This window comes from Giraffa tippelskirchi, chromosome 4 (genome assembly GCF_054371585.1).
Source record: "Giraffa tippelskirchi isolate mGirTip1 chromosome 4, T2T-mGirTip1v1.2.pri, whole genome shotgun sequence".
Taxonomy (NCBI): domain Eukaryota; kingdom Metazoa; phylum Chordata; class Mammalia; order Artiodactyla; family Giraffidae; genus Giraffa; species Giraffa tippelskirchi.
Window position 1 is genome coordinate 184,519,181 of NC_137278.1, and position 14,630 is coordinate 184,533,810.

Here is a 14,630-nt window from a genome sequence, read left to right on the forward strand (position 1 = left end):
ATAAAGGTTAGAGTTTCTGCTCTGGTTAAAAAAAAAAAAGTTCTTAGAGATGGCTGGCACTGTTGAAAAAATGGACCTTGTCACAGACAAATGGATATCAGCAAGCTTCAACAGTATGAATTAAAGAATTGATTTAAGTTTAATCAATATTCACCAAGTCCTCTACCTCTTCTAGACCTCCCTGTATTTAATCAATACTCTTGTGAACAACCTTCCTTTACTATTATTCATTTGCAACCTCATCTTTCCACAATTGTTAAAATTAGTTTTGTTGGCGTTTAAGATAATTAACTGTTGTCCTTTTGATGAACTTGCCTATTTTAATAATTTTTAATTAATCAATATAGTTTATAGGCCATCTTTAAAATAAGTAATGAAGATGCAATTATTTTCTCAGCCATTTCCTAAAATACCTTTATAGGGTAGCTTTATTTTTTAAAATTTTTAGCTAATAACACCTAAACTTTAGAGATTAAACATTATAATTTACCCAAAGCCAGACAGTTAATATATGGCAGAGTAGGGATTTGACTAATTCTAGGCTTCCTGAACATTTTATGTGTGTGTACACTAAGTCATTTCAGTAGTGTCCAACTCTTTGAGACATCATGGACTGGAGCCCACCAGGGTCCTCTCTCCATGGGATTCTCCAGGGAAGAATATAGGAGTGGGTTGCCATGCCCTCCTCCAGGGGATCTTCCTGACCCAGGGGTCGAACCCACATCTATTATGTCTCCTACATTGGCACGTGTGTCCTTTAACGCTAGCTGGTCAGTATTCCTCTTAAACTACAGCAAGCAGAATTGGTCAAAATTCTAAAAATACAGAAGTAGAATTCTGGAATAGAAGGAAGGTTCAAGAGGGAGGGGTCATATGTATACCTATGGCTGATTTATGTTGATGTATGGCAAAGACCGACACAACACTGTAATTATCCTTCAATTAAAAAATAAATATATTTTCTTGAAAAACTGTATCTTACAAGAGAGTTCGAAAGAGGCAGACAACTCTCTGAACTGAGACCCATCCAACCCTTACTATTTCTTCTTTCTTCAAATAGGAATTAGATAATGGTCTAAACTCCCTCATTACAAAATTTTAAAATTTTTTCTAAAGTCAAATTTATAGGCACTTATACTTTCTCCTGTTAAATTTAATATTCTTATTTTTTTGCCCACTGTCTAAATCAAGCACAGAGTGAAATTTATATCCAGTCATCCAGACTTTGATCCATACCTTCCAGTTTCAGACAACTGGAAATTTAATAAATATGCTTCCTGTGTTTTTACTCAAGTCCTTAATAAATTGCTAAAGAGTACCCAGGCAAGGAAAACATTCTGGCTTTGGAGATGCAAGTTATAAATTCCCCTGTCCTCTTTTTTACTCACCACCCAGACCAAATTTCACTGGCTTCATGGACAGCACCACATGCCAAAACAGAAGATAAAGGCATCAATATGACCAGCTTTATCACGCCAGTAAAATTTTAATGGGTCCTACAGCGTCACCACTTTTAGAAAGGTGACTACAGAGGAAAACCAACTAATGGAGATAAATCAGCAGAAAGGGAAACTCTGCAAACTAGAAGAGGAACATTTTTTAACAACTATCATATTTTTCAATGTTTGTATTGGGAAAATCTGAGGATTTTGTTGTAATGTTTGCAATGCTTATTTTCTTAATTATAAAAAAATATGCTTTTTGAAAAAAATTAATCAACATAGAAGAATATAGTTTTAAAAAAGAGAGGAAAGATCCTTTCTTCTTTTTAACAAATCCCACTGGTGATGTGTGTTAAGAATTTGGCATTTTTAAATGTCCATTTCCTGTCTTGAAGACTGCACTATTATAGATCTTTCATGTGGTCAAGTATTCCTTCCTAGCTTTTCAGACACACATAGAGATATATAGACAGAGATTAACATGTTTAAAGACTACACTGCTTCATTAAATTATTGGGAAATCTTTATGATTCATTCCAAAAAAATCATCACTATTGATACTCTATCTCACTCCCCATAAAACCATACCAATACTATCCTACCAATCCCAAATTATGTTCTAAACATAACAGTGGCTACTATTCACTGATGTGTAAAATCTTCCAGGTTACAAACAAAATTTACCAGAGCAAGTCTGTATGGTAGATTTCATCATCCATACTTTATAAATGAATATATTCAGTCTCAGAGGGATTAATCATTTTAGGATTAATTATACATATTTAAGGTCAGACAGCTAGCAACTGTCTGAAGTGAATACTAGAATCCAAATATGATAACAAAGATGGCATCTTAATCACTGTACTCTGATTGAATCCCTCCAAGATCAATAGATTTTGCTATTGTCACACAGAATAAAAAATTATAATTCAATTTCCATTTATTTAATCTACTTGCTAATATGGAGTATTAATAAAAATAAATGCTCAATACTCTAAATTTTGTTTTTTTCCCCCAATCTGGGCACTATATACATTTTAGGTTAGATAATTCTTTGTCTGAGCCTGTGTATTGTAGGATGTTTAACAATATTCCTGGCTTCTGCCTACTACATGTACCCCCCCACCCCCACCCGCAAAGTCCCAACAACTAAAAATATCTTCAGACATACTTGGCCATATGTCCCCTGGGGGGCAAAATTAGCCCCATTGATAACCAATGCAATACTCTATTTAAAACTTTGGAAACCCAGAGTAAACAAAATAAATGACTCAAGTCCCGGTATACGTTATTCACATTTTAAAATATTTTCTTTCTCGGAGATTACCATTATAGAATTTGGCCTTTCTGGAGGTATATGTAGGGTTCTACTTAGTAGCAGTGCTTTTCTGATAGCTCATATATTATACAAATCAATGTTTAAGTAAATTAGATAAAAAATATTTCAGGTGCAACTGTTTAGCAGTCTATTTCATTCCAATGTTAAATAAAGTAAACCTTCACTTATGCCCAAAGTGGCAAAAAGAGGTTTATTATTTATCTCAACTCATGAAAAAGTAATTCAGACCATCTCTAAGGCAGAGATATCCTTTTAGAACATTCAGTGTTCTAGCTACTCTCTGCCGCATTTTTTATAATTTCCCTCTAAGTTACAAGCATGCACTCATAAACTATAGAAAATAAATAATGAAGCATAACTCTATGGGGGGAAAATTATGAAGTAGTCTGCCGTTCAAGGTTAGAAAACCAGTAATTAAAGTCAAAAGGAAAACCAAATGACCTGTAAAAATCGAGGCAAACATTGCCTCCCGCAAGAATATTTCATTGATGTCAAACGAAACTCCCGAAAGAGGCCCTTCCTCCAAGCTATATTTATTTAAATCTCTTCTAACAGGAACTTTGCACAGGAAAGTAAATGCTCACTTGGTCCACAAATGAGGTTCATGCCCTTCTTGGATTAAGTTTATAGAGCTGTGATTTGCAGACTATTTTTTTTTCTTCTCACTTCAACATACCTGATGGATGTGACAGACACATCAGTAACTGTGGCTCACTACAGCATTGATTCAGGATGTGGGGAGGTCTCCCTAGAGAGAACATATCAGAATCAAGGGCAGGTTAGAGTTTGAAAAAGCCTATCATGTGACACCTTTGTGAAGACAAAGGGCCATTGTTCCTGCCATCTCAAAGGGCTCACCTAGGATGAAAAGTCATTTCACCATTGATAGTACCATCTTATGTGGATAATATTTCCAAAGGTACCCATAATTTGATGCATCCTATCTTTAGCCAACATTTTCCAGCTACATTTTAGACTTACGTAGGGGGGTAGTTACAAATTTGTCGAATTGTTTTCATATTTGTATTAAGTATTATGTACAAAATCATGGACAAAACATATTGCCGGACTAGTTCTTATCATAGCTTTTTTTAGCTAGAAAAGTTAACTTAAAATTTTTTTATTTTATATTGGAATATAGTTGATTTACAATGCTGTGTTAGTCTCAAGTTTACAGCCAAATGATTCTAGCTATGGTTTTGTACCAAGGAGAACTTTAGACATTATTAAATTTGTTGTAGATTTCTATTGCATTAAAGATCTATTTTGAATAAACAGCAAGTAGATAAATGAAACTATTTAATTCTCTAAAATCTGAACAAGTTTTGTATACAGCGTTTGTTTCTCCCACTTTCCACTGTCCTCAGTTCAGTTGCTCAGTCGTGTCCGATTACTTTACGGACCAAAAAAAGCAAGGGTAGTCTTAGTATTTGTTAAGGGGTCTTCTTATTGAGAGGAGTGGTGTATAGGGTATGTCTAAAGAATCACACGGCCTTCTCCTGCACCCACATTTTGATAAGGTTAAGGTTTAGGATTGGTGCTTAGGCAAGTATATGCTACAAAAAAAAAAGTGCATAAATCATTTTGGTAAAAAAGGTGACAATCACACTCTGTTTTGTTCCAGTTAGACCACATCTAATGGTAAAGAATCTGCCTGCAATGCAGGAGATCCAGATTTGAGCCCTGGGTGGGGAAGATCCCCTGGAGAAGGGAATGGCTACCCACTCCAGTATTCTTGCCTGGAGGCTTCTATGGACAGAGGAGCCTGGCAGGCTATAGTCCATGGGGTTGTAAAGAGTAGGACACTAGTGAATGACTAACACTTTCACAACCCCCAAACTACTGTGCCAGGTTCTGGACTTCTCCAAAGGAAAGGAAAACAGGGGGGAGGAGAGGGGAAATGGTATGAAAGGGAACTTAGCTCCCCATCAGGGTAGTGACTAAGCAAAAGCATAATGAGGACCATTTGTTAGGGATTCCATAAATTTGGCTCTACTGTCAATGTCCCTCCAAACTTGTAACAACAGGAATGGTTTTTAAGAAAAGGAGCACATACATAAACAAAAGAATTCCTCCAAAAATCCACTATGATATATAAGGACAAATTTAGAAGAATACTGAGAGTGGTGAAGATTTTATCAGGTAAGAACTTCCACCAAATGGGCAAAGAATAGAAATCACACTGCAAAATACAACATTGCAAAGCAATTATCCTTCATTCAAAAAAAAAAAATCACATTGTCATTATAGAAACCTGACCTAGAGTGTATAGCCTTATTTATATATGTGTAATTATATATATATTATATATAAATATACACTTATATATGTTAGATAATTAAATTGCATACATTAATTATATATGCATATGTGCTAAGTTGCTTCAGCCATGTCTGATTCTTTGCGACCCTATGGATTGCAGTCTGCCAGGCTCCACTGTCCATGGGATTCTCCAGGCAAGATACAGGAGTAAGTGGCCATTCCCTTCTCCAGGTGATCTTCCCAACCCAGGGATCAAACCTGTGTCTCCTGCAGCTCCTTCACTGCAAGCAGATTCTTTACCACTGAACCACTGGCAAAGCCCATAATTTTATATATATATATATATATAAATTATATATGCTACATGTTATATATAGAAACCATTTATAGATTTATATATACTATATATAAGTCACTGCGGACAGTGACTGTAGCCATGAAATTTAAAGATAGTTGGTCCTTAGAAGGAAAGCTATGATAAACCCAGACAGCATGTTAAAAAGAAAAGGCATCACTTTGCCGACAAAGGCCCATATAGTCAAAGATATGACTTTTCCAGAAGTTATGTATAGATGTGAAACTTGAACCACAAAGAAGGCTGAGCACTAAAGAATTGATGCTCTTGAATTGTGGTGCTGGAGAAGCTCTTGAGAGTCCCTTGGACTGCAAGGAGATCAAATCAGTCAATCCTAAAGGAAATCAACCCTGAACATTCATTGGAAGGACTGATGTTGAAGCTGAAACTCTAATACTTTTGCCAGCTGATGCAAAGAGCCAACTCAATGGAAAAGACCCCGATGCTGGAAAAGACTGAAGGCAAATGGAGAAGGGGGTGGTAGAGGATGAGATGGTTAGACAGCATCACTAACTCAATGGACATGAATTTGACAAGCTCATGAGGTAGTGGAGGACATATTAGTCTGGTGTGCTTCAGTCCATGGGGTCGCAAAGAGTCAGGCATGGCTGAACAACTGAACAGCAACAAAGTATTATCTAAAGACAAACCATTATAAGCATCTAGAATAACCCAAGAAAAATAAAATAAGTGAAACTCAACCAGATAATTTTAACTAGATTTTAACAAGATTTTAACAAGATTAACTGCTCTAGACCATCTAGTCTGTCTCAATTGATAAAATAGTCTTTAATTAGTTATATGAGCCAGCATTCACTTGTTTCGAGGATAAGAATCTTCTCTTGTATTAAAATTTGTATTAAAATCTTGTATTAAAATTTGATCCGGTTTATGACACACTATGACGGCAGAGGTTCTCAGAGGGTTACTCTGGGTTACTCTGAAGCTTCAGTCTGTACTGACTTTAGTCGATCTCTTTCCTTTGTAAGATCAGTACCAAGAGTACAAAGTTGTCTGCCCTATGAGACTGAAAACCCTATTTATAGTCTAATTTGAAATAGGGTGACAGCCTTGTGCTGATTAAAATGACTAAGGTTATAACCTCTCTGTGTTTGCAGTTGTAGCCCGGACACAAGAGGCTTCTGTTTCTAAGAAGCATGTACATACTGAGCAAGAGAACAGGTCGAGCAAATCTAATACTAACATTTTTGTGAATGAATGAAACCAGGAGTCTTCAAGCATACAAAATCACATGAGGATGCAAAATTAACACATATCACTGTGTCCAAATCATAGCCACACTTCATATCCCTTCCTCACTCAGAACCTAAAACAAACAAAAACTGCTCTTTTGATGCTTTCTGTCTCAGAGAACTGACAAGGGATTAATCTCCAAACTACACAAACAGTTCCTGCAGCTCAATATCAAAAAACAAATAGATAAACAAGCAATCAGAAAATGGGCAGAATATCTAAATAGAAATTTCTTTAGAGAAGACATACAGACAGCCAAAAAGCACAAGAAAAGATGCTCAGCATCACTGATTATTAGAGAAATGCAAGCCAAAACTATAATGAGGTATTACCTCATACCAGTCAGAATGGCCAACATCAAAAAGTCTACAAACAATAAATGCTGAGGATTGTATGGAGAAAAGGGAATCCTCCTACACTGTCGGTGAGAATGTAAACTAGCACAGTCACGATGGAGAACAGTATGGAGGTTCCTTAAAAAACTTAAAAACAGCTAACATATGATCCCATTTATGGGTATATATCCCAAGAAAACCATAATCTGAAAGAATACATGCACCCCAATGTTTATTGCAGCACTGTTTACAATAGTTAAGACCTGGATGCAATCTAAACGTCTAAACGTCCCTTGACAGAAGAATAAATAAAGAAGTTGTGGAACATATATACAATGGAATACTACTCAGCCATTGAAAAGAATGAAATAAGCCATTTGCAGAAACATCGATTGATCTAGAGATTATCATACTAAGTCAAACAAAGATAAATATCATATAATATCATGTATATGTGGAATATAATTTAAAAAATGATGCAAATGAACTTATTTACAAAATAGAAATAGACTCACAGATCTCAAAATCAAACTTATGGTTACCAAAGCGGCAAGGTGCGGGGAAGTGATAAATTAGGAGACTGGGATTGACATGCACACACTACTGCATATACAATAAAAAACTAACAAGGACCTACTGTATAACATGGGGAACACCACTGAGTAATCTCTAATAACTTATATGAGAAAAGGAATTGAAAAAGAATGGATATATATATATATATATATATATATGCATGTATAACTGATTCACTTTGCTGTACATCTGAAACAGACACAACATTATGAATCAACTATACTCCAATAAAAATTAAAAAAAGAACAGCATCACCATCTTTCCAGTTTCTCAGATTTGTAACGTTAAGGACTCTTCATGCCCATTGTTCACATCTGCCACCACCAGTCACTGTCTAATCCTGCCAATTACAGCTCTTCATTTTCTCTTCAACCACCTTTCCTTTCTACCACCGTCCTAAGAAATCTTCCAAAAATTAAAATTAAAATAAAAATATACAAGTAAATATATAAGTAAATACATAATAAAAAATAATGTCTGTAACCAGGACTTTTACAACAGCCTCTTAAATATCTCCTGTGTCCAGTTTGCACCCATTTGACCCACTGCTGAAGCTCCAATACTTTGGCCACCTGGTGCGAAGAACTGACCCATTAGAAAAGACCCTGATGCTGGGAAAGACTGAAGACAGAAAGAGAAGGGGTCGACAGAGGGTGAGATGGTTGGATGGCATCACCGACTCGATGGACATGAGTTTGAGCATACTGCAGGAGTTGGTGATGGACAGGGAAGCCTGGCATGCTGCAGTCTATGGGGCTGCAAAGAGTCTGACATAACTGAGGAACTGAACTGATCCATTGTTTTTAAAATTAAGTTTAATCTGTTCACATTAGTCTCCAGCTAAAACCCTTTCAGTAACTTTCACTGCAGACAAAATAATGTTCATCTTTCCCAGCCTAATTCTGAAGACATTCGTTTTTCCTTCCCCACCCCCAACCTTATCTGTCTCGTCTCTTAAAAAGGTCCCACCACACTCACCTCCCCTACCCACACAAAGGCTGGGCTATCTGTTCTATGTGTTGTTTCCAGAACATAACATTGCTCCACACCTGGCATTCAGCTCCGAAACAAGCTTTATCCTATTCCTCCCTCCTTCCCTCTGGACACCACACCCACAGGAGAAAAATAGCAAAATATTCTTTTAGAGGTTTATTCTTACTTTCTTCTTATTTAGATATATTTCCTACTGTACCAAACACCATTAGAGTAAGCTTCCTATTAACATAAACATGAGAAAAATGGTTAAACGTAAATCAAGAAGAGAAGTTAGAAAGGAAAGGAAGATAGAATATTACCAGAAATCCATGTGAAGAGGGTGATGGCATTTGAGCAATAAATTTAGCTATGACCTTTCTAGAGGGCAAAGTTCCCAGGACTTTCTGTATTTTAAAGCATCTATCACTTGCCACTGGAACCATTTGTTAACGTAGTATCTTTATTATAAGCTCAGGAAGGGGATGCAAGAGTAGTTCACTGTGAACCCTTCCCCAACCACCACCACCCCTCCCGGCACCCCCCCGGCCCCCGTTGCCACCAGCGTGTTAAGGCATTCTTCAAACATTCTAGGATAAAAAGCACGAACAGTCTAAGTGTTCCAAGGGGAATTCTCATAAACCAGAGATCTGCAGTCCCAGTCTAGGGAATAATCATGCTAAAGGTGACTTTCCCACTAGGAACAAGAAGCATTCACCGGTAACCACTGGCTCTCTGCTCTTCCTTACAGCTAAATTCCCCAGTGTAAATTAATCACCTGACATTCGGATTGATGAGTTACGGTTTTATTATTAGTGTGTCTCGGCAATGGATAACCTCGGGTTCTATGGAAAAAGACCTACAAGGCTGAGATATGGACTCCAGCCAAACACAAACTTCAGTGCCAACACTCCCACCCGCCTCTGCCCTGCCAGAGTCCACTAACCCACAGACACTCAGCAGAGAAACGCCTACCCATCTCTGTCACCTTAGCTCAACCATCTCAAACAGAAGCAGTTAGGGCTAATCTGCTAATTCTTCTACAACAAAACAATAAAAAGAAGGTGCAATGCATGAGTAAAGGTTATTTTGCTCTGTTCAACTAATTCTATCATATTTATGTCTGGTTCCCTGAATCTGTCACATTTATTTCTGGAAACATTTTTTGGAGGGGGTCAAGTGATACCACAGTCTATTTTTTTAAGTCGTTACAGAAACTAGTTTGCTATTCTCCAACTTATTTCCACAGAAATGTATAGTTCTTCAAATGAGAAAACATGTGAATAATGCTAGAAGTGGAAGTAATTTGTGAAATATTACACACTGCTTTCTTTTCCTATTCATTTATTTAAACAAGTAAAAGCAAATGGAAATACACAAAGTTCCTCAGCCTTAGATAGGAAATTCAAAGAATAATCAACAAATCCTGACAAGCAAGACTGATATTAATCAACATTATACACAGAGTAACTCAGATGCAGAAAAAGCAAAATACAGAAACAACCTATTATATGTCTGCATATGAGTTATGGATAAAATTTTAAACTACTCTAAAATTAAAGTGCTTATATTTTATTTATGGGCTATGCATAAACTATTAAAAAATCATACTATGTATTAATAAGTACTTTGATAAACTGAAATCTTTCAAGCTGAAAAAAATTTTTATGTTTGTTACTTTAAAAAACAATTATTATAAAGTTGATTCTTATTTGCTGGTCTAATAATCAGCAAGGTAGGCTCAATACTCTCCTTATATATGTTTTATAAAGAATTTTTCCTCCTTATAATACCCAACTCATTTTCATGTTGATCTCAACATATCACATTCATGATTAGTTTTGTTGCCACCTTTAAAATGAAAATACGTCCCAAATACATTGTAAAAATTGAAGCATCTTTCAGTATATGTGTACATATTTCAGCACACCTGTATGTATATTTTTTTAAAAAACCATACTATCACGTCAAGTTACAAAAATTGTGTGTATTCCAATCTATAATTTCAGGGACCCATATTGCAGGATAAAATACCAGTTGAACCGTCAATCTTATAAGAAGCTGATGCCTTTCCAGCCACTTGGGGGAAGAACTGGGAATGCAAGAGGATTTTACTTCTGAACATGTTTTACCCAGTACTGGAGACCACATTACCATTCATAAAAGCATCTGGAGTTCCTATTTCCATGACTGCAAGTCCACAGACCAGTACTGAGTAAGTGACCCTCAAAGCACTCTGTGAACATATCCGGGGAAAAAGGTCAAATGACTATGTTTCTTTATATAAAGTTTTGTTTTTCTGACTATAAAATAAGTACACAGGGTTAAAAACTGAGACACTATTGAAGAGAAAAATACACCAAAATCATCCACGATGCCCTCATCCAAACAAGAACAAACATTTCAACCACTTTCTTTTCAGCTACGCATCTGATAGTTGGAGTTGATAGCATGCTGCATCCTACATTTTATTTCCTGATTTCCCTCTCCATTCATCAGAATATTTTCCAATGTGATGAAAAGCTCTTCACTTCACAGGCTTCAAATTTCCTTATCTTTTGTGACTCCCAAGCAGTATGGAAACTATTTCATAACCAGATACTAACCATAGTGTAGGGTTAGCAAACTCTGAAAAGTTACAAGGCAATCAAGCTATCATAATTTAAATATTTATACAGCACCTATCACTAAAGTGCTCTGTAGGTTGACAAATGGTCAGAGTTAATATGAAAACAAAATAGAAGTATTTCCTCTATAGGAAGGTCTAGAAAATACTGGCAAGATGCCTTCAGATAAAAATGGGATTTGTCAGACTATTGAAAGACTAATAAAACGAGAAAGACTTGCATTTTCTTTGAACAGTCTATTTTTTTTTTTGCTATATTAAACCTCAGGATATTAAAGCATGTGTTACAAAGATATCTGTTTAAAAGAGATAACATAAGAATAACACTTACATGTATTAAAATTTTATTTTATTCAAGTTTATTTTAAAATTTTAAAAATGTTTATGGAAGAATAAAATTTCAAAACTAACTTTTATCCAGCCAAATATTATAAAACCCAAAAAACTACTGGGTTGACCAAAAAGTTCATTTGGGGTATTGTGCGAGATGTTAACAGGAAAACCCAAAGTTTTTAGCCAATCCAATAATGCTTTATGAAGTGTTTACGATACTTCCCTAGAGTTTCAACATTAGAAGATCTGATGGTTTTCTAGAATGGCAAAGATAGAAGATAAAATTGAAAAGAAGAGAAAAAAGTCAACAGTATTTTAAAAGCAAGAAATGATTTATATATATATAAATATAAATATATAAATATATTATATATTATATAAATATATATTTATTATATATAATATATATTTATAATTATATAAATAAATTTATAAATATATAAATATAAAATAAATATATAAATAAATACAAATTATATTTATAAATATATATAAATATATTATATATATTCATTCCCTTAGTATTTGCTTTTTAGTCACTAAGTTGTATCCAACTCTTTTGAGATCCCATGGACTGTTGCCCACCAGGCTCCTCTGTCCATGGGATTTCCCAGGCAAGAATACTGGAGTGGGTTACCATTTCCTCCTCCAGGGAATCTTCCCAACCTAGGGATCAAACTCTTGTCTCCTGCATTGGCAGGTGAATTCTTTACTGCTAAGCCACCAGGGAAGCCCACCGTCTAACACTACCTCCTGATATAATTCCCAGTCCTCCCTGAATTAATGCAATAGGGCTTCCCTACTGGCTCAGACAGTAAAGAATCACCTGTAATGCAGGAGACCTGAGTTTGATCCCTGGGTTGGGAAGATCCCCTGGAGGAGGAAATGGCAACCCACTCTGGTATTCTTGCCTGGAGAATCCCCATGGACAGAGGAGCCTGGTGGGCTACAGTCTATGGGGTTGCAAAGAGTTGGACACAGCACAGTCTGTGCACAGCATAGCACACAGCACAGTCTTCTAACTGATCACCCACCTTCCACCCTACTACCCATTTCCATTTGGCACAAAGAGCCTGAGAGAGCCTACTGAACATAAATTTGATCATATCCTTTCTCTACTTAAAACAGTTCAATGTCTTCCCCTTCTGCTTGGAGCACCACTCTTGCAATGACCATCCCCACCCCACTCCATCATGGCCTATTGATCTTCGGGCCCTCCCCATCACCATTCTGACATCTTCTTCCCTATCACAAAAGTAAAAACAAGAACCTTCTATGACCAAATTGGATTGCCCAGAGCAGAATTCCTAAATTGAAACCAATGGTGGTAGAATGAGATGATACATGATTCCTGTGTATCACAAAACCACCACCTGATTCAAGACTGAAAAATCATTCAACAGGTGGGAAAATCTGGAATAAAAGTGGTCTGAGTGTTGAGTCCCTGGGGAAGCTGGTAAAAAGAGGGAACAGCTACAGGAATAGTCTAATGTGATGAAATAAACACTGACTGAGGGTCTTTACTAAATGAGTACTGAACTAGCTTTTTTTCATATATTACAAGCAGGAAGTCTCTGTTATTTGAGAATAATGGTCTCATAGACAAATAACAAGAAAAAGGAAGGGTATGACTAGAATTATACCACAAAAATTAAACTAAAAACTCTTAAAAACAAAAAGAAAAAACAACCAGTTTGTTTTCCAAAACAAAATATGGTTTATAATTGTGGCAAAAGTACAAATCAAGTTGCTGATGGCATTATATGACACATGATTGCACAAATGACTCAAAAGAATCATCAGGTATTTTTACAAACAGGTTCAAAGACTCTATCAATTTTCCTAAATATCCTCCCTTCATCCTTTTTCACTCACATGTTTACTTCTGAAGCACCTGTCACCATCTTTGACAAATTTTTCTTTTCCACTATTAACTAGTCTGACTCTCCAGGCTCTTCATTGGCCAGTGGCTTTGACTGTAATTTAAGCAACTCTCTAATATTCTGATAAACTTCAGAAAACCTGATTTTTATGTTAGACTTCCAAGATTGCTTTTTTGTTTCAGTTTTGGATTTTTTAATCAAATGCAAACCTTCAATGACATGGCCCTAATGGATATAAGTAGATACTATTCTGTTCAGGCTTTCCAGTTGATACTAGTGGTCAAGAACCCACCTGCCAATGCAGGAGACACAAGAGATGCCAGTTCGATCCCTGGGTTGGGAAGATCCCCTGGAGAAGGAATTGGCAACCCACGGGGGAGCCTGGTGGGCTGCCGTCTATGGAGTCACACAGAGTCGGACACGACTGAAGCGACTTAGCAGCAGCAGCAGGTATTCTTGCCTGGAGAATCCCATGGACAGAGATGCCTGGCGGGCTACAGTCCACAGGGTCACAAAGAGTCTAATACGACCGAATCAACCTAGCACACATGCACCATTCTTGTTCGGGGGGGGCGGATTTTGACAAGAACCAATGTCTGTTATTTCTATTAACTTAATCTTCACACTTTAAGAAGTAGGCTATAGTCTTCCTATGTTAGATAGGATTATTCATGTTCAGAAAGTTGAAGGACCTTGTATACATTACAAAGCTTCAGCCTGTCTCTGTCCAGAGCATATACTCTTTCTACTTAACATTTGTAGGGTGATATATTTTTATTTAAGCTTTGTAACAGCACATACGAGATAGGTGAAGAAATTCTTTCTTCTGCCTCACAGAAGAAGAAATTGATCTGTAGAGTATCAGGTAACGTCTCTGAGATATCCTTAATGAGGAAATCAAAGTGAAAATTTTATGAATGTCATAGGTTAATGGGGCTTCCCAGGTGGCTCAGTGGTAAAAGAATCCACCTGCCAGGAGATGCAAGAGACCTGGGTTCGATCCCTGGGTGGGGAAGAGCCCATGGAAAAGGAAGTGGCAACCCACTCCAGTATTCTCCCCTGGAAAATTCCATGGACAGACAAGCCTGGCAGACTACAATCCATGGAGCTGCCAAGAGTCAGACACAACTGAGCATGCATGTACGCATAGGTTAATAAACTATAATAATCTGTTCATGTGTATATATATATAGATGTGTGTGTTTAAATGTTTTCCTCATGATACTCAATCAAGAGCTTTTTAACTGCTTAAT

At 36.5% G+C, this 14,630-nt stretch overlaps 1 protein-coding gene and 1 long non-coding RNA gene across 8 annotated transcripts in view; one reads left to right on the forward strand and one right to left on the reverse strand.

Annotated features, from left to right (window-relative positions):
* The window catches only part of PDE3A (phosphodiesterase 3A), a 627,104-nt gene that overhangs the window by 349,172 nt on the left and 263,302 nt on the right, over positions 1-14,630 (reverse strand). For 2 of the 7 annotated variants that reach the window (XM_081592256.1, XM_081592255.1), the window contains exon 1: positions 3,458-3,529. The exons of the other annotated variants lie outside the window; for them this stretch is intronic. The gene's annotated coding sequence lies outside the window, so the exon portion shown is untranslated. Of the gene's footprint in view, positions 1-3,457; positions 3,530-14,630 lie in introns of those variants that run through there. 7 annotated transcript variants of the gene reach the window in all.
* The window catches only part of LOC145546188 (uncharacterized), an 89,729-nt gene continuing 84,258 nt past the window's right edge, over positions 9,160-14,630 (forward strand). Inside the window, exons 1-2 of the long non-coding RNA XR_014082631.1 lie at positions 9,160-9,220; positions 10,545-10,750. This is a non-coding gene — a long non-coding RNA (uncharacterized LOC145546188). The remainder of the gene's footprint in view (positions 9,221-10,544; positions 10,751-14,630) is intronic.